This window comes from Salminus brasiliensis, chromosome 3 (assembly GCF_030463535.1).
Source record: "Salminus brasiliensis chromosome 3, fSalBra1.hap2, whole genome shotgun sequence".
Lineage (NCBI taxonomy): Eukaryota > Metazoa > Chordata > Actinopteri > Characiformes > Bryconidae > Salminus > Salminus brasiliensis.
The window spans coordinates 34,399,134-34,419,240 of record NC_132880.1 but is presented as its reverse complement, the minus strand read 5'-3'; the positions used below and the strand labels follow the sequence as shown (position 1 = coordinate 34,419,240).

The 20,107-nt window shown below is 41.9% G+C and overlaps 1 protein-coding gene across 11 annotated transcripts in view; it reads left to right on the top strand.

Annotated features, from left to right (window-relative positions):
• Positions 1–218: 218 nt before the first annotated feature.
• adgrb2 (adhesion G protein-coupled receptor B2) overlaps positions 219–20,107 on the top strand; it is a 362,907-nt gene continuing 343,018 nt past the window's right edge. For all 11 annotated transcript variants that reach the window (XM_072675953.1, XM_072675952.1, XM_072675949.1 and 8 more), the window contains exon 1: positions 219–1,096. The gene's annotated coding sequence lies outside the window, so the exon portion shown is untranslated. The remainder of the gene's footprint in view (positions 1,097–20,107) is intronic.

Here is a 20,107-nt window from a genome sequence, read left to right as displayed (position 1 = left end):
TACAAAAACAAAAGCTCTCGCGGAGTGTGTTAGGCTAAAAACAGAGCACGAACTTGGCCTGAACTGTTTTACAGCCTCTAAACGGAAGAGGTTCGCCCGCCTGACTAAAAGCTCTGAAATTTTTTGGGCTCTATTTTTGAAGACCTCCGCCGGTTGACGTCAGTGCGCCCCCCCTACCCGCCCCCCCTCGCTCCTCTCCGCCTTGGTTCCTCGGCGCGTTGGGAGATCCAGATGCTCGCTCGCGCGCGCGTGCAGTGAGCAGCCCTGCAGACAAGCGCGCGGATCTCGGGGACCTGCAGAAAACACGCACCGCATCCACACGGCGAGACGCCGGGAGAGATAAGAGAGAGAGAGAGGCCAGAGGGGCTGGATGCATTCACACACACACACACACACACATACACACATACACACACCCATATACACACACACGAACGCACGCACACACACACACACGCACGCACATACATCTCTCTCTCTCCAACACAAACGCACACTCACACACACTCATACACACTCTCTTACGGCCGGTCGTTTGCATGCCAGCGCGCGCTGATGTCCTGGGAATAAAACTGCAGCAAATTGGGGAATAAAGGGGAAGGGAACAGGAGGAGAACACCACCGCGCCACGGTTGCTGCTGCTCCCGCTGCTGCTGCTGCTGCTGCTGCTGCTGAACGCGCTCTGCTCACTCTGCAACTGCTCTGGAGTAACGGTGCACCAGGATGGATACGCAGCTCGGGGACTAAAGTGGACCTTCTGCTTTTTTTGTTTTTTCCCCGGCACCTCCTCGTCTTCGTTTGCGGATTGTGTGTGTGTGTGGGGGCTCGTGTTGTTTCACCGGTTAAGTCTGCTCTGATTTTTCCAGGCTGCGTTTTTTTCCCACGTCGTCCGCTCTCCTACAGTGTGTTTTGGCTTCGTTTTCTCTGACTGCTGCTTCGTTGTGGGGAAGATTGATGGTGAAAAGACTCGGCTCTACGCTGCTGAGAGGGGAAATAGCCGTGCCGCTAAACTGAGCCGTGTCATGGAGGGCAAACTTCATTTGTATCTGCGAAGCGAATCCGGGAATATCGAATAGCTACTGCTGACAGAGAGCAGGTAACCTGTCCATGTGGTCTCTTTTTATTATTAGTACCATTATTTCTTGTTACACACAAACCTCTTCGCGTTTAAATGCCATCAAGCAGCGTGTGTGTGTGTCGGCGTGTGCGTGTGTGTTTATGTGTGTGTGTGCGCGCGCGCATATGAATCGACAGGCTATCAATCCGGCTGCTTTCCGAATTCCCTCAGTTCCCTCAGTTTAGCCGAAAGTTGGGCCACAGTCCCCATATTTCAGTCCTTTTCCCCTCGTGTTTGACTGAAAGCTCGAGGTGTGTGGTGAACTGGAACCAAAGTGTCACGGCCGTCCAAAAAACATGCCTTAATAAAATAGATCTGACAGATAAATAGGTCTGTTTCTCCTCTAAGGGCTGAGGCACACGTTCACCTCTACGAATAAATGAAGCTATGTTTATGAAGCTAAGCTAGTCTGTGGATGTGCCTCTCTAACGCGCTATTTTCTTTTTCTTTTTTCTTTTTTTTTTAATCCACCCGTTTTTCCCTATAATGCCCCACGATTGGCTAAGAGTTCATCCGCCGTCCGTGAGGTTGAACTACTAGCCAATAGAAGCGCAGGAGGCGCGATGCTGCTAGCCAGTAGCGGCGCAGGGGCGGGTCTTGTCTGAAAGCGGGTGGGAATAGGACGCCTCTCTTCAAGGTTTTCTCCCCTGTTACTTCAGTCGTGTCTTGTTGTGTGGTGTTAACTTTGCGCAGTGTGCGCGTATGGCCTTAAACGTGAGCTTTTCCAACCAAACCACGATAAAAAGCACGAAGCTTATTAAATCAGAGAGAAACGCTAGGCTAGTGTGGGAAATACGGCTAAAATATAGGTACGCATAAACTGTGGAAACGTGTCTGGGCGCCGGTGCTTTTGGCTAACACGATACAAGCACTTGGGGGGTTTGCGGCGTTTTTATTATGTTTAACGTGTCCTACACTGCTTAGACTGCAATGTCAGCTGCGACGATAGATGATAAAGACGACTAAGAGTCCAGCTCTGCTTATATCTCCTCTCAAACGTGCCGTACTTCAGGGCGTAAAAACGCGTAAGTCAGAACGTACCGTTTTGTAGCCGTTATGCGTTTCCATAGCCCTGAAAGGCTCATTTTTGGACGTTTCTCATACATGCAGACATACAGGTGGTGCTCACGATTCTGCATCTCTCGCCCATCTGTTGAGCTTCAGCTAAACCAATGAAACGAATGCGTGTGTGTGTGTGTGTGTGTGTGTGTGTGTGTGTGAATGCGCGCGCTCTACGGCAACTTAACTTAGTATAACAGTATCGTAAGAAATCCATGTTCTTTCATAGGGATGTCGAAGTCAGTTGCTCAAGCAGAATGCGTAACGCCCAAATGAAGATCGCATCAGGGCGCACTTTGCTTCCGTTTGGGCGTAACGCACTTTGCCTTGTACGTCTGAGTGATGGCGCACCCCCTCTCCCCTCTCCCTCTCCCCACCCCGTTCTCCCCTCAACGTCAGGATAAAAGCATGCATGGATACATGGAGGGTGAATGCAGAGAGCCGCTGGTGAGAGATGCGGCTTCCAGGCATCCACGGTGAACACGCTCGAGGTGCAGTGTGAGATGGAGCCGATTCGTCTACATCGGCTCTTGCGTTACGGTCTGCCCTGGTATGACTGGCATGTGTGCAGCACACCGAGTGAGCGAACAGGAGCAGAAATACAGGCCGGACACTCCTCTCTCACTCTCGTGCCGCGTGGGTCCGTTAAAAAAATGTACACGCGCACGCTCTGAGGAAAGCTCCCACCAATGCATCTGTTGCCTCTGAAAGACCTGCATGTGTTCTCACTGGCTGTGTGCGTGCTGCAGAAAGAGCATAAGAGCGACCGATGCCCCTCACCATCGCTCGCGTGCAATGGGCCATGTAGCAGTGCATATGGAGCACGAGCCAGGCAACAGCTTGGCCTTCCCTGGTTGAGTGGTCCCCATCCCTGACCATACCATTGTTTTTCCAAAAGAGAGAGAGAGAGGAGGGGGGGGGGTGCAGCCCTCCTGGTTCACCTGTGATTTTCCGAACCAGCATGCTGCATTAAATGTGTGTGCCGACTGTAAATACGAAACATCATTCAGGCAAGGAGATAAGGTGTGATATGGACACCTTAAAAATAAGGGAGATTCAACGGGTTCTCTGAGCGATGTCCTAGAAGAACCACTTTTTGTGAGCGTGAAAACCTGGTCTAAAGAAGCATCACTGGACGATGTGAAGGTTCTTTACCAATATCAAGGTTCTTCACACTGACACATCTCTATTACAGACTTAGTGGTTCTTAGTGGATCCAAGCTTAGAGAATCCTAGATCCTTCTAATAGCAGTGTCAGTTTACATTGCACTGGCTGGGGGGAAGCCCTGGTGAAAATCCTTGAAAAATGGGCTTTACCTCCCTCATCATCGCGTCACCATGTTTTACTGTCGGCCCTCCAGCGAAAGCATTATCTCTCTGCTGGTCCTCGCTCCGAAACTCAACCGCTTAGGCAAATTATGTGTTTGGAATGGCTTGTAAATTGGATTGTTTTGGAGCAATAAGGTGCAATAAGGACAGACGTGTGGTAGGACTGCAAATACTGGAGTCACCTTGAGCAGTTTTGGATCTTCTCTGAGTTCACATGGCAGTATTTGTGATGATGTCGGTTTGTATATGGTATACAGCATTGCATCATATCATAATTCAGTGCTTGAGCTGCAAGTGAAGTCATTCAAAGTGGTTTGGTGTGCAATGCTGCATCGCATGGTGCATTGCATCATTTGGTAATGGTTGTGATAGCTCAAATATAGCCATGTCATTTACTGTTAAACGCTCACCACTGAACCTACATGTAACTTGCAGGTTCGAATCCCAAGCCATGCCACTTTACCATCAGCGACCAGAGTCGGGGAGAGCACAACTGGCTGCTGGCTGCTCTCTCTGGGTGGGTAGATGTGTCTTTTGAAGTGATGTTGGCTGGCACAGGCATCTGTTGGCTAGTGTGGCAGAGCTGTGGACCTGGAACTTTCTTCTAAGTGTGCAAGCAGCTTGAAAAGACGCAGTGTCTGACTTTGCATGTATCGGAGGAGACATGTGTTAAGTCCTTACGCTTCTAGTGTCGGAAGCATTGCTAGTGCTAAGGGGGGTTATTAACCGGTGAGTTAACTGGCAATAACAAGTTGGAAAAAAAGGAAAGAAATTGGCAAACAAATTTATTGTATATAAAAAAACAGAATAAATCATAAAACAGCTGTTTTTTTTTTCAAGCTTGTACATTAGGGAGTGTATTATGAACAAATGAATGTAATATTTCTTGTAATGAAGTTTTGAGTGTCATTAAAACCCTTCAGACATCTGGTTCTATCACCTCCACTGTGAACAATTATGGCTCGTTAATTTTCTCAAGAATAGCGCATATGACATCAAAACACTCCTTATGACTTTGTTTACATCTCAACCATTTAATTTTGCAGAAATCTTGAAAGAGCAGTGCCACTCACCTTAAAAATGATCCAGAGGCGCATGAAAGTAACCTAAAAAATATTGCCCCAGTCTCAAAACGAAAGGGCTCTAGGTGCCTACGAAGTAAAAAAAAGAGTCACTTATTTGTCCACTGATAAATGTGTCCTTGTGTGTGTGAGTGCAGGGCACTGTAAAAAGAGCATAATGGCCACAGCTTGGTCAGACCTTTAAAAAAAAAAAAAACAATGGGGAGAATAAAGTCATGGTGCTGATGTGAAGGGACTGTCTCTAGAGTGTTTTGTAAGTCTCTGTCTTTTTTTTTTTGAGGGGGGGGGGGGGGGGGGGTTCTTTTCGTCTGGGTCCCTTAGCCAGCCATTTGCCGCTGTCATCTTCTCTGCCCGTCCTCTGATGACTGCGGACGTGTACTAGCGCACAGTGGTTTCAGCAAGAGGCCCAGCAGCAATATTTGCTTTTATGTAATGTTTTTCATTATGTTCATCCAAGAGAGAAAGTTAAAAACTCAAAGATTGTATTGATTCTTTGTCCCTAAGCCTCTGTTGTGTAGTACAGCAGAACTCCTGAGACTTTTGAAGCGACATATTCTTGATGGCTGTTTTTCCCTCGCTGCACTCTCAAGGCTGAACATGATGTCTCATCTTGTGTTTGACTTTTAGCTGAGCATTTCACTTCTTGACAGCTCCATAATGTGGTACCAGTGGGACCTGACTGGCCATTTGAACATGGGAGCTTCAGTGGTTGGTGCTTCCCTACCCTACTATTTACGCTGATTATTTAGATGTTTCAGTAGATGGCAGTAATGGTGAATGTTTACACTTGCACTTAAATTCCAATGCCGTACGGAGACTGAAAAAAAAAATGGTTGGAATTTCAGGATTGTCCCTGCCGCACCATGTCATTTAGTAATGTTGACTGGTAATATAGTCCCCTTTCGGTGAAGACCATAACTAGACTGCAGAGGTAAAATGGAATGTAAATGTCAAGGACCTCACCTGTATAACACCATCTTCAACCTTCTGGACTTTTCCTGCAGTTGTGTTTTTTATTAGCATTCCATTGATCAGATCTGACCATTTCTAACTTGCAGACTTCCACACCTTTGGTATTTTTACAGCTTTTTTACTTGACATTTTCCATCCCGTTCAAAGTGTTTAGGTTCAGTTCTTGCTTTTCAGAAAGGTCCATAGTTCTTTAGGTCCAGATCATGTTTGTGCACACATTCATATAATACATACTCACACACATTCGTATAATACATACATAGTCCTATAGTCATAGGCAATTATCATAACTAGACTGCAGATAAAAAAAATAAATAAATAAATAAAGCTTTAAAAAGTCAAAGGGAATGATAAACTGCATGCCCTACTACTGTGCAAACCTCTGCTAACTGCTAACCATCAAGTTCTACTTCACTTTCCCAAGCAACATCAAAGATCAGGGTTTTGTCCTCACCTTACGCAATTAATAATTCATCAACCCTCATAGCCCGCAGTGCCAGCCACAGTAAGGCATTAATAATGCACTTCTTTTAATGTTCATGTAATTCGCATCTGTGATAGCCTATCACTATTGATTTTATCATATTCTCTTTAAGGATTACAGCAGTGTGTACATTATCAAGCAATGGCCAATGTACTGTTGCTGCCAGCATAAGGTATGCTTTACGTTATTTTGGAGTTTCATTGAAAGCTTTGCCACTTTTAGCGTGGGGTCTGTTTGTGTGAGGCAGGCCAAGGCATATTTGACCTGTAGAATATTCATAACTTGAATAGCATTCATATTCATCAACATATCCATGACTTTATCCCCTAAATTAATGCAGGCAGTGATCAAGCAGCAAGGGCTTATAAGCAGTAAATTATATTAGACATCTCCAGGAACATGACTAGAAACCAAAGTTTTCAATCAGACAAGAGTTCTCATTCTGAGTTTTTTTTGTTTTGCGTGTGTAAGCAAAATACACAAATACACAAAAAATCACATTATCGCATTATATTACAGTTTCAGATTTTGACAGTGCAGTCCTACTGTACCTTATATTACCATATAATCCCCTTTTTTATTCTTTCTACTGTCACATCTGAAACAGTAGAAAGAATAAGCAGAATAGGCAGTTCAAAGCTTGACAAATCCTCATTACATATGTTGAATAGGTATTACATTCAAATAAAGATATAATATTAAAATGGATTATTCAATAGCATGGCTCATTTTCTTCACCTTGCTGAGTCACTGCCATGTCACTCATCATGATTTACCAGAACCTGATTTCAACAGTTCGTAATCCGTAGTAAGTAGTGAATTCCAACATTGGTAATGTCGTAATTAAGGCTGACTTTACTTTAAAAGGCTACTCAGTGACAGTGTGGAGCATTAGAATATAGAAGCAGAGCACATGTGGTCTGAATGGGAGTTCTTAAGTGCTAGCCTTTGTTTAATCAGTGTTGGGATTCCAATAATATGTGTGTAAAAGTGTTAAAAATATCTGACCTTTGTCAAATGAGTTTAACTCAAAGCAGCCAGATAGTCAGATGAAATCTCGCTCCTAAATGAAGATGTTAAGTTTTTAATAAAGGCACAGGAGGGCCTACAGGAAATAACTGTGATGTTGTACAGTTGAACTTTAGTCTCGAGTCTAACCCGTCAGACAGAAAAATCTATATTTTCTATTAATTTAGTACTTTGTCAGATTAAACAAAATATCAACACAACAGGACACAATAACAGTGCCTTACCTTAACCTTCTTCATGCAATGGGTGTTGGCTGTCGCATATGGACGCTCTAGTAACGCAAGTGGCAGTATGACATTTCATGGTCAAATTCCATGACTACTGGAAAAGGATTGTAACCTGTAAATCCTGCCTCTGTAGCACCGACCAGTCACATGCGTTTGTCACATTGTGCTTTCATGCGTGCCCTAAGCACAGTGAATGAAGCTTCATGTATTGTCTGTGATTCTTCATTTTTCCTATTTTGCTCATTAAACCCGGGTGAACATTGTCTCCACAAGAAGTATATTGAGGTCTTTTTGCCACAGGCCGTTTTCATACTACATTTTTTTCTGGACCCGGGAGCGCTTGCTCTGAGATGTTTGGTACGTTTCGTTTGGTCAAGTGTGAAAGCTGTTTTTGAGCCCGGGAGCAGCCCAGAGAACCAATCTCTGGTCCTCCCTAAAATCAGTGCCCTGGAGTTCACTTCAAGCTGACTCTGGTGCCTTCACTCCTGGCCTTTTGTGTGGGGTTGTGTGATTGGTTCATTTTGGCATGTGACTGGTATGATTCACCACCTGCAGGGCAAAAAAAAAAAAACGGCTCTTTGGTTGCAGGTGTTTATGCGCAGTGAAATGCCATGGATCTGGAAAGCACTGTTCTTCACTGCTTGAGTGTTTGTATCCTAGGAAAATCGGGAAAAGCAAGAAACAGATGAACCTAGGTTCTTTGTCCTTGCAAAGTCTCAAGTATTATATATGATTTATCAAATCAAATATCAAATGACATCGATACTGCCCATAGTTGTTTGCCATTTTATATATATATATATATATATATATATATATATATATATATATATATATATGATATCAAATGGCAACCAACTGTGGGCAGTATCAATGACCAACAATTTACCTAGTATCTTTTCTTGGTTGTGGCAAACTCACATCTTCACCCCTTAAAACTGGTATTGGCCATTTTTACATTGGCCAGGCCCTGCTGTGAATTATCAATTGGCAGCTCATGCTAGCATATCAACATATATCATTATTAAGCTGCTTATTGTGATATTACACATATGCATGTTAATTTTGTGTTGATTTCCTTTGAAATTCAATACAGGCATTAGTTACTTTAGTTATAGCCATGCCCTGTTATACAGTTGACAGTTGACAGTTAAACCATAGTGTCATGAAGAATAATGTTCAGGTACTCACTCACTGAATTAGCATGGCTTGTGGTTCCAGATGTCAAACGTGTGAGATGTTGTGGCACAGATAGCATTTTTATATAGAGCAAATTACTGGCGTTGTAGACCATGATGCGAATGGCATAGTCATAGACTGCTGGTCTATGACACCTAATGTCAGGGACATTGTCATTTTCACAGCGCTATTATTGACTCCTCTAAATTAGTGTGTGAACTACAAGTTGATCCTAATGAGCATGTCAAAGTGTGAACCAGCTTCTGAGCTTAAGTCTATAAGCTGGAAGTTAGCACTTAAATGCTGGCATGCAATTAGACTCAGGCTAGGCTCGGTGTGACGCTCTGTTTTTTACCACACGCACCTTTGATTAGGAAGTGGATACACACATGCGCGCACACACATACACACACAGCCACACGCATACCAGCAGACGCTGTTGCTGAGGTTAATACGAAAAGATTTGTCAGGGACGAGCTCATCCTCAAGGAGTGACTGATAATAAAATCCTCAGATCCAGTTTGTATTGCTGCCGGGTCTTCCACAGTGTGCATACAGCTACCCCATTTAGCCGTGACAGAAGGAAAGCAGGATCCATTTAAATCACATCATATTACTGCACTATGTGCTTAGCACATGCCCTTTTCCAAAGGGATCTTCAGCTTTCAGAATCCAAAGCCCTCTCACTTTGACAAGCCGGTAAAATAAACACTTTTGCACCTGCAGCACAACGCTTTTTTTGCAGATGTAATTTTTTGTTGTTGTCATTTTTGTAGTTGAACATGAGACAATCCTATTGTCCGTACTTAGGAGCATTACACCTGAGCTCTGTTAAAGGGAACTGTTAAGCCTCATGTAAGCCTTCAAATAGTGTACATGTCCAGTAATTTTTAAAACAGTGTGACCAAAGCTTAGTGCAACCATATGACATCATCACAGTGTGACTATGGCACAGGTCTACTAGTTGCCAAGTTTGTTTTAAAATATAGAAAACTTAGACATGAATGCTGTTTTAAGGTATACAACTCTACAACAGTTACCAGAAGAAAAATACAGTGAATAGTGAACCTATAGAAAGTACCTGTGCTTCTGTATTGCACCCTTATAAAAGGTTGGGTGATCTTAGATGTTATCTAAGTCACAATTATAGACAAACACCAATCCAACCAAACTAATATCACAAACTGTTATACTGTCCATGTCTTTTACTAAGCACATTGAATAAACATCAAAAAAGCAGGCTAAAAAAAGTAAGTGAATTTTAATAACCTTATAAATTCTCTTTTAGCAGCTATCCCCTCCACCAAGTGTTTTCTCTGTTTAGCTGAAAACAAGATTTTGTTGTTTGCATGCACAGCCCTCTTCAGGTCATGCCACTGCATCTCGGTAGGGTTAGAGTCAGAACTCTGACTTGGCCATTCCAAAACACAAATCTTTTTCCTTTTCCCCCATTCTTTAGTTAAATTACGCTGTGGGTCATTGTCCTACACGGCTGGCCTTACATTCTCCTGTAAAAGGTTTTGATGCATCCTTGAATTCATTGTTCCCTCAAGGAAATGTATCTTCCGTCCTCCCCAAACTAAAGAAGGGGCACAGTGCTACTGCAAAGATGGCGCCAAGCACAAGAAAATACTGATTGTGAAACTGTCATAGCGGTCTAAAATCAGCTGTGAACTTGTATTAAACATTTAGGAAACAGTGGGATTCTAAGCTGCAGGGTCGCTACGGCAACCAAAAAAAAAAACACTGCACTAGTTTCAGCATGAGCGCATTTTACTTGCTGGTTCTTTCCCCAGCAGGGTTGCAAGGGTCATGATTTTCCCATATTGGAGTTGTTTGACAATGCAGCTGCTGCTGGAAATGATAAATGCTATTTTTGAGGTATTTTCTACATGATTTGATTTAAAAGTTTTGTTACTTTGATTTAGGAGAAGATTCAAACTAAATTAAATGGTTTTATGAGTGAATATTGATTGTGTATTTGAAAAGGTGGCAACCTAAAGACATAGAGGTCCATACAGTGACCGAAGGGGTAGATTGGCAGGTTTGGTGACACATCCTGACACATTAAAAAAACTTAAATTTATCTAAAATACTGTATTCTGACAGTCAGTAACAGTGTTTTGGTAATATAAACTGATAGATTGGATATAAGTTCATGAAGTCTGTTTCAAATTTAGTGTTTTGTCACAACAAACTGCATATTTACACATAACTACCTACAACAGCCCCACCTATTTAAACTGAAGTTACAAGGACTGTTCCAGCCTTTACTGCTTTGTGAATGTGGTGCAGTATAGGACAGCCCAACAGTTAGTTATTTACATATGCCAGTAACAGCCTGGTTAATCTTAAGAGATTCCAAAGGGATCAAATAAAAATTAATTATGAATGTTTGGTACATCAGCCCACACGTGTGGACCTCATATAAAAAATATATATATAAAAAAAAAAGTGTAGAATGTGGCCTAGTATAGTATAGGAGAACTCCATAAATTTGCCAGTCATTGATCAAGCACTGCCAGATTGCCAAGCCTTTTGCATTGTGAGAAGGGAAGAGGGGTCTCACCATTCTTTCCTCCCACCATTTACATTTATGGCATTTAGCAGACACTCTTATCCAGAGCGACTTACAAGGTTCTTGTATTACAGAGGTGGGCCAATGTAGTGTTAGGAGTCTTGCCCAAGGACGCTATTGGTGTAGCACAGCAGAGTCACCCAGACTGGGAATCGAACCCCAGTCTCCCATGTGGTGTGGTAGCTCACTGGCAGGTAGTGGTGTTATCTGTTGCGCCACACCAACCACTATTGAATTGAAAAACCATCAGTATAACTAATTGAGGTTTTGCTCAGCCATGACCATTTTGAACTTGTTGGTACAGCACATCTGTGTGCTACTAAGAAGCCTTCTTTTTTCATTTTTTTAATTAACTTAAACATTTCTTCACAGATGTCATTGTCAGTTGGTTTTTCAATTCAATAGTCTCTTCAGGCTATGCATGTACAGCTTTGTAGTAACTTATTAAAAGCCAGCTGGATTGAATCCCATGAACGTGCCCTTGGGACTGCGCCAACATAGTTATCGGTGCTTTGATGAACTGTTTACAATTTCCGAGCACCCACTTAAAATAATGAAATACAGGTCGCATGCTATACAGTGTATCGTAGGTTTCTGAAAGGAAATAAGGGTCTTTGTGCATGGCACCTATAAAACTGACATGGACTGATTAGGTGATCAATGTCAAAGTATGCTGTGGTCATGAATAATATTTTGCTTTTAATTACCAAGAAAATTCTTTTTTGGGGGTTTATTTATTTAATTTTAATTATTTTACTATGACTTTCCATTCTGCTTCAACATGTTTACTAGCACCCCTAGTGGAGACTACATAACTTGTTAAATGTGATTTAGGTACAAGTTGGTCCCATGAGGTGCCTTGCAACTATAAAAAGTATACAAAAAACACTCTGACGGCCTGGAGGTGGAGCTGTTGTCAGAATCATGTCCATGGTTGTCCTGTCTTTTTGTCTTCTCATGTGCAAAGAATCTAGATCACTATATAGAGCACTATTATAGGGAACAAAACTCTGAAAGCTAGTGAACTATTTCAGAATGGTTGCATCACATAAACAGTCTGACCACCGGCTCTTCCTTACAGAAGCCGATTGCGAATCTTTAAATCAAACAACGCAATGGATTATGGGCATTCCATGTCCGTTTGGTGTACATCATTGGTACACTTTATGTTACGATGTGTTGTGGGATTGGTACAGTCAACTGAAACTTCTGAAGCACAATTTCGAACACCACTACACAATGGCAGAACTCCAACGTAGTGCACTATATAGTGAATAGGGCACAGCCTAAGCCTTTAGCTGGAGAGCCATGGCAGAGACACAGACTGTCACTAGAGAGTTGGCTTTATTTTAGGGTAAATGTTTTTTTTCAGTTTAGGTCTAATGTTTAACTAAAAGTTGCATATCTGTGTGTGTGCTGGGTCTACCTTTCACTTTCCAGCCAGTGACTCATCCCCTTCCTAGGCCCGCATTACATCCCAAAACCCATCTTCATCAGTGGATGGCACAGACAAAAGGCATGTAATGTAAAGGTCAGATGGTCTACACAGCATGTTTGATTTGAGCTTTAAATGTCCACAGAGCAGTCATTTATTCAGTTAGGGGTCAAACCGATTGTGGACCATAGCCGTATATTACTTTAGTCCATTTTGAAATACTGGAACAGGTCAGTTTAATTGTAATTTGTTCAGTGTTTTAGAAGAAGGATTTCATGCAGGTCTTAGATCCTTCCATAAGGTTACAGTGACCATTTGAAACAATCTTTTAAATGCAGAAAAAATGCTCTAATATGTCTCAAAATATGTCATAACAATATATTAGTACATTCAATAAAATACTGCATGTCCTGGTTTTCCTTGTTAATGTTCCTCTAAAAGAATCAATCCATGATCAATGGTCAATCCAGTGTGGACAAAGCTCACTAATAGTAGGCTAGATACTGTGACTAACTCCAGTGACACGATTACGCAAGAAGGATGATTATTACTGTACTGGCCTTGTAATAATAATCATTGGTATTGTTGGTGTGCATGTCAGCTGGTTTCCGGCAATGACCAAGACCTTGTGCTGCATGGCTGTGAGCAGCAGCCCTCTGTGCAGCTTAAGTAAGTAGGATAGAGCTGCATGTGGGGGAGCCGCTAAGTAAATTATCCCCACTGCTCTTTTCTTTGCTGCAGTACATAATGCACAAAGGCCCACATCAACAGGGATGGGGCAGGGATGAGTGTTCATTAGTCATTGCAGAAAATCAGATTATTGCAGGATTCCTGCTCTCGAAGAGCCAGAGACAGCACACAAATGATGATGTATGTGTGAGTACTAGTTAAGGGGAAAAAGATAGTTGAATTAGTGTCATGACTATTGCTTACAAAAAGACAAAGTGATCAATAGAAGAGCAAGTGCTTTTGCATAGCTTGGAAGTGTCTGTAATAGTTTATAATGTATTTATTCAAAAACATTTTAAACTATGTGTATCAGGAAAGAACCCCCCCCCCCCCCACACACACACACACAACCCTTTTTTAAATGGATTGATTTTTGTAGCGTCACAAAAACTGTGATATTATATATTTGGCCTATCACAATACTTATTGTACAATATATAGACATGACCTCGATCATTTTAGCTGACCTCGATATTGCCCATTGTGTTTACTTCCTGAGAAGAGCCCATTAACATTAATAAGCTGGAATGTCAACTATAAAACAGCTTATGCTGTTTTGTTTTTATTTATTTTGAATAATAAAATCTTTTATATGGTCCAATTCCAATGTCTGAATATATCTTAATAATGAAACATTTATTGCTCTTTAAAAGAGTATCATTTCATTATTATTATTATAATATCATTACGTCAGTGGCATAAAATGGTCCTAAAATTACATACAGCAATTTGGCAAATTGCTGGGGTCTTTTATGTATATATCACACTGAATGGTACAGTAACAAATGCAGGATTTTAAAAATAATTTCAGAAAGATTGGAAAATGATCATGAAAAATTAAAATGACTATTGTAGGGGCATAAACTGTGGGCCGTAGTAACAAAAAAATTAAGAGAATACGGGCATACGGGCATATGTAATTATTTTAAGTGGTGTACCTTGTTTGGCTCTTTTAAAAGTTTATAAGTTAACATGTCAAAACACTTCTATGATAGAGACTGAGCCCAATCAGTGTCCCTTTTCCTTCCTCCATTCACACCCTTTGATTTTCTCCACTGCGCCAGTGCTGATGATCGTATCATCTTCTAGAGAAAATGAGGCTGATACATCAAGCTGAGGAAGGGGCACTTTAGCGTAGAGAAGGTGCAATCAAGCGGCAGCGGATCTGTCCCTTCAGCATGGTCAGTTAGAGCCCACCAGCCATTGCAGCCAGACATGGGCCCAGCTTTATAGCTCTCACATCCAATCCAATCCTATTCTGTCAATGGCCATAAAGTGGAAACTGGGACCCGATTAAAAGTGATTAGACATGGAATTCTTGCTCTGAAGATTGGCTCAGTCCTTAGAGGGAGCAGCTGGGGATTGGCGGCTCAAGGACAACCCTGTAGCTCTCAACAGAAGCCTGTTCTTGGCTGGGCGCTGCAGCCTATGCTTATTTTTGGAAAGTTTCTTGATATGTTTTTGATGTATCAATTTTTAGCTCTGCATTCAGTGGCTGATACCGGAGAAGTAAGTATACACCATATGTCCAAATGTGTCCAACATCTCTTCCAATTAGAAAATTCAGGTGTTCATTTGGGACAGCATGTATAATCTCCATAGAAAATGCCCTGGAGTAGCTGCACATGTGCCTTAGGTTATCATGCCCAAGGCTCAGCTTCAGCTAAAGAGGTTTAAGCTCCCCAGCAATGGGCTGTGGAACAGTGTTCTCTGGAGTGATGGAGCTTTATCTAATACCTTTGGGATGAGTTGGAGTATCATTTGTGATGCAGAACTGATCATTCAACAGCAACCTGATTTCACTAATGGTCTCACAGTAGCCATAGCCATCCAGTCCTCACAGCAATGTCCAGCATCTAGTGTAAAGCCTTCCCAAAAGAAAGAGGTTTTACTGCTGCAAAGGATGCCAAACTCTCTGTTAATACTCTTGATTCCAGGAGAAATACTGGATGAGTAGATGTCTACAGACCTTTGGACTGGGCTTAGACCTTTGGTTTCCTGGGCAGGGATTAAGCCTAGTAATGGACTACATTTTTCCTTTCAATGGAGAATCTCCATTTAGAATGCTGTGTAGTCCAGGATTAGGCCTAACTCTTGTCTGAGAAACCACCCAGAGAATATTTTCATCAGAAGTGTGGATGGCTATTAATAAACAAAGCAATTGTATTCCAAAAAAGGTGGTAAAATGTGAATTAGCATAAAAATGTATGGGGAGGAAACCATTAGTGCAGTCTGGGGTGGCTTAGTGGTTAGAATGCTGGGTTAATTTTTTGCAGTGTTGTGGGTTTGATACCTGTGTTGGCTAAAATGACATTTTCCAGCCCTTGAGCAAGACCCTTTAGTCTTAGTTCTGCCATGGCTAATAACAATAATCAATACAATCAATTATAGTGCCAATTTGGTGCTACCAATTACCTCCCCATAGCACTAGAAGTGCTCCACCAATGTTTTTCGGACAGCCGAGACACTCAGGGGAAAGCGCCAGGTCCCCAGCTCCATCGCACCAGCTAACAGATGCCTGTGCCAGCCAGCATCAGTTAAAAGTGGAGAGAACAGAGCATGGTTAATTGTGCTCTCTCTGACTCTGACCGCTGATGGCAAAGCGGCATGGCTCAGGACTTAAAATTCACGACCCCCGTGCCACAGTGGCAGCGCATTAGACCACCGAGCCACTCAGAGCTCTCAGTTATTGTTTTTAAAACCAATTGTTGGATTGAAATTCAGTGTCATTTCATATTCAAATGGACTTTGCAAAGCACACAAAATAAAAGGTTAACCAGAAAGAGCTGACAAGTTCATTTTAGCTTCAGAATTTTGAACTATAATTCTGTAATGCATTTTCATTTTCAGTGTAGTTCTGCCCTGGTCCTCTTGTTTTAAAGGGCCTTCCTTTGCTTTACCTAGCTCTGGTTCTCATGTTGCCATATTGCTGGTAACAACACACGGGGGAGGATGTGATTAGATAACATGGCTCTTGCTTCTTCCAAAGAGCCAAGGATCTGTATGTTAGCTTGTGTGCAATGGGATGTAATGGACAGTCTCCTCTCGTCTTCATCCCCGGTGGCTCGCCTTTTAATTTGCATGTCTGCTGTAATTTATTAATGGGCCTGTGTGTGGCTCGGGCTGCGCGATTGCGGACACCTCGTGGCCCTAGCGGTTATTTTATTTATTTATTTATTTATATATTTTTGGGAGGCAACACCTTGGAGACCCAAGCAGCACTTCATCTATAATGAGGTCCGGGGAAAAGATTATATATAGGGACATTTTTTATTATGTGTTGCCAAGAAGTGCATAATTAATGTGACACTGAGTTTCTCAAAGGGACCAGGATCACCGGGCAGTGTTTCTGACACTATGTCATCTTTATAAATTCCCCTCTCATGTTAGCATTTGCTAAGCCCCAGCTTGAGGAGGCATTACGTATGGACAGTGCATACTCTTTTCTTTATTATTTACTGTGTGTGACTCTAGTTAGTGCTTATTCTTCCATTGTCATTCTAGGAACATTGCTGTGCCTGAGTGTGCACACAGGAAATTACGGACCGCACTGCCACAACATACAATTTTGGTCCTCAAATTAGGATCTGAAATCCTAAAAAAGTGCTGTAAAGATAGTGAAGCGGTGTCACTTAGCATTGATTTCATTTCAGTCACCTAGCAATGAGGCCATCCAGTTTTGGCGGAGAACAGGATGGTTATCATTCATAGAACCAAGTGTGTGAGCATCAAGGATACCTCCACAAAGCCTTGGCACGCTTTCACATAAAAGAACGGCCCATTCTACTCCCGTCACTGCCCCTTAGACACCAGTCAAGCAACACCCCAACTCATGTCTCCCTGTTGGCTAGAACCCATGAATATTAATGACTAAAGTCAGATTTCTCCGCACAGCATGTGGGCTGTTATGTTGTTGGGTGACAGTCTGTCAAAACAGTTGAGCATTTTATTCCAGTTCAAGTCTACAGTAAGCTTGGTGTCAGTCAGCTGTGCCAATTTGGACTCTTGCCCTGTCTTTTCTGACTTAAAAGAAAAGAAAAACAGCAAAAAACAAGAAAGCGTGACTGAGTCAATGCAATCAAATGAAATAATGAAATAAATGAAATCACATTAATGGGATTAGCAGAACACACAGGCACCGTGTTTTCCAAAGAGCAAGGAGCTAGACCCAGTACAGATTTCCTTCTTGTGTTTTCCTTTTTTCATATATATAAATATATGATGCCTCATTGGGTGGAGATAAGATGGTGTTGAGTGAATGGAGGGTCAGATAAGGCAAGAGATTCTTCTTTTCTTTTCTTCTTCAGACTTTTCTGAAGTCTGAATTGTCTTGTATTTATGAGGTGGCCTTGAATGCTCTCAGCTGCTGGAGGAGATGCAAGGTTTCACGGCTTTCGTCTTTTCTTCTGCACTCTCTCTTTTTGTGCCTCTTGACTTTACCTCCTTGTGTGTCTGACTTCAGGGGATCAAAGATGATTGTTGAACTGAGGAGGCAAGAACCAGAGAACTGATGGACTCATTAACCTCTCATTATGCATCGTTAGACTAATGTTCATCACAAATCCAATAAATAAAAGCAGGCCAGAGCATCAGTCAAAAGTTTGGACAAACCTGTTAATGGGAGAGGGTTTCTTGGTATTGGTTTTCTACATTTTCCACAGACATCAAAGCTACATGCAGTTATGCAGTGACTATAAAAGACAGACAAACAAATCAAAACTTTCTGTCTTCAAAGTATCCTGCTTTTTCTTCGATTACAACTTCATGCACTACTGGCATTCTCTCAAGCAGCTTTATGAGGAGCCTCCTGGGACGCTTTTACAACAGGCTTTAAAACCCAAATAGGTGGAGCACTTTCTGGCTGCTAAAAATCACCTGTTGAGGTACATTTCATAGTACACTGAAAAAATTTTTAGTTTTGTAAATAAATGAATAGAGCAGAATACAATTCCAAACGGCAAAGAATGATATCTGTATCTATTTCATTTATATATAGATAATATTCTGTGACAAAGTAGTAAGTAAGTAGTGTTTTTAAGTAAGTAAGTGACATTTAAATTCTATTGGCAGATAAGATGTCTAATAGTGCTAATTTCTTCAAATGAACAGAATTAATTTAATTATATCTGCTGTTAAGACCCTGTCTAGAGTCAGGTTACAACAGAAAATGAGAGTAGGCACTCTCCACAGACCTCTGCCAGACCAAACACTGAACACTGTACAGACGTATGAGGGTTTACTACTAGAAACATTTACTACTGCTCCTGTCCTGCCCTGGAAGAACACTGGAAGAGGAATGGAGGAGAGGGAAGGAGCAGGAGGAATGGAGAGAACAAGCAATAATTGGGGAAATGGGACAGCTGATCCCTTTCAAATATGATGTTGACCACTGATGAACAGAGCCTATCACAACGTTTGTTTTCGGCACATCTCTAATACTCCCGAGCCAATCGCAGTCGCTCCACACAGCCAGCACGTGTACGGCAATTCTGGCCATTTAACTGTGTTAATTGTGATTGTTCAAACACCTGCTCATTGCAGAGATACAGTGAACAGTAAAATCTGAATATGCTTTTTGCTTTGTTCTGATGGTAGTTAATGCCACCGCATACTCTTTAGGCATGCACATTGTGATGTCCCACCAAAATCTCTGAAAAACTTCCTGGGTAGCATTTTTAAGCAGCTTCTTTCATGTCCTCTGGTATTTGGTCAGGCGGCAAGATGGCATCACAAAATAAGTTTCAGGGTCACAGACACAACCCGAAGGTCTGTGGAAGGTGGAAGTGCTGGGTCTGTCTGAGCAGGATGCTCTTCCAGGTTGCCAAAGTGAAAGAGCCCAAAATGTCTTTCCTGGGGTCAAGAACTCCCCTGGTGGCCAATCATGGACCTGCACCTACAGAAACAGACTAATCACAAACAGAAACCGCACAAGCAAGCACGCAAATGACCGGAGGTTGTAACACTGCCAGTAGAATTACTACACTCTAGACAAAACTACCTAAAACAAGTTACAAACTCCTACAAGTTAACTAATATTGTAATATACAATATATAATAAAATCTCATATTGAAAAATATAGCATATTGTGAGATTGTCAAGATTTTGATTCAAGATTTCAATGTCCAATGTGCTATTTACTGCATTTAAGCACAATCATGTAGATCAATATATCTACAAGATCATGAAAAGCCTCCCTTCCAACAGGTGTGTCCAGACGTCTGACTGCTACTGTACTGTAAATATGCTGTGCCAACTCTTTGAAACCCACAGTACAGGTCTGTGAATGTTAACAGTGGTTTTCCTTGTAGAAAATGAAATGACATGACACGTTTTAGACTGATGGGAAGATGTCTCCTCAGTATTGCCATCTGTGCTCCAGCTTATCTGTGGCTTGACTAATTATGGCCTGCAGCGTAAAGCTACCCAACAAAGAATCATTTCAGCTCTGTAGAATACGCAACATAAATATGATGGCTGTCTCACTTGGTGTTGGTCCATGTATATGATCAATGGAGGTTTCAGCAACTTGAGAGTAGCTGGTTATTTGATAACGAGTCAGAGAGAGAGAGAAAGAGAGACAAGTGCAATTAAGGTTCTGTCCAGGAGAGAAAATCAAAGTCTCCTCTCAGATATGTGGAAAGTTTCCTCTCTGTATTGCTTTGCTGTGATCTATATTCCTTTCTGCTAAGCAAACTCCTGTGACTGAACTGCTGCTTATGCAGTGTGATACATCCTTGGCACTAAGATATGGGTTCACCCAGGGCTACGACAAGACAAATTAGTTTAATAATATCCGTGGTGGCAAGGACCCAGTATTCGTTTCTCCTCTTTAAAGATAGGAGTCACTTTTAGTGTCCTGTTTAATATCATTGTTCACACGTTATAT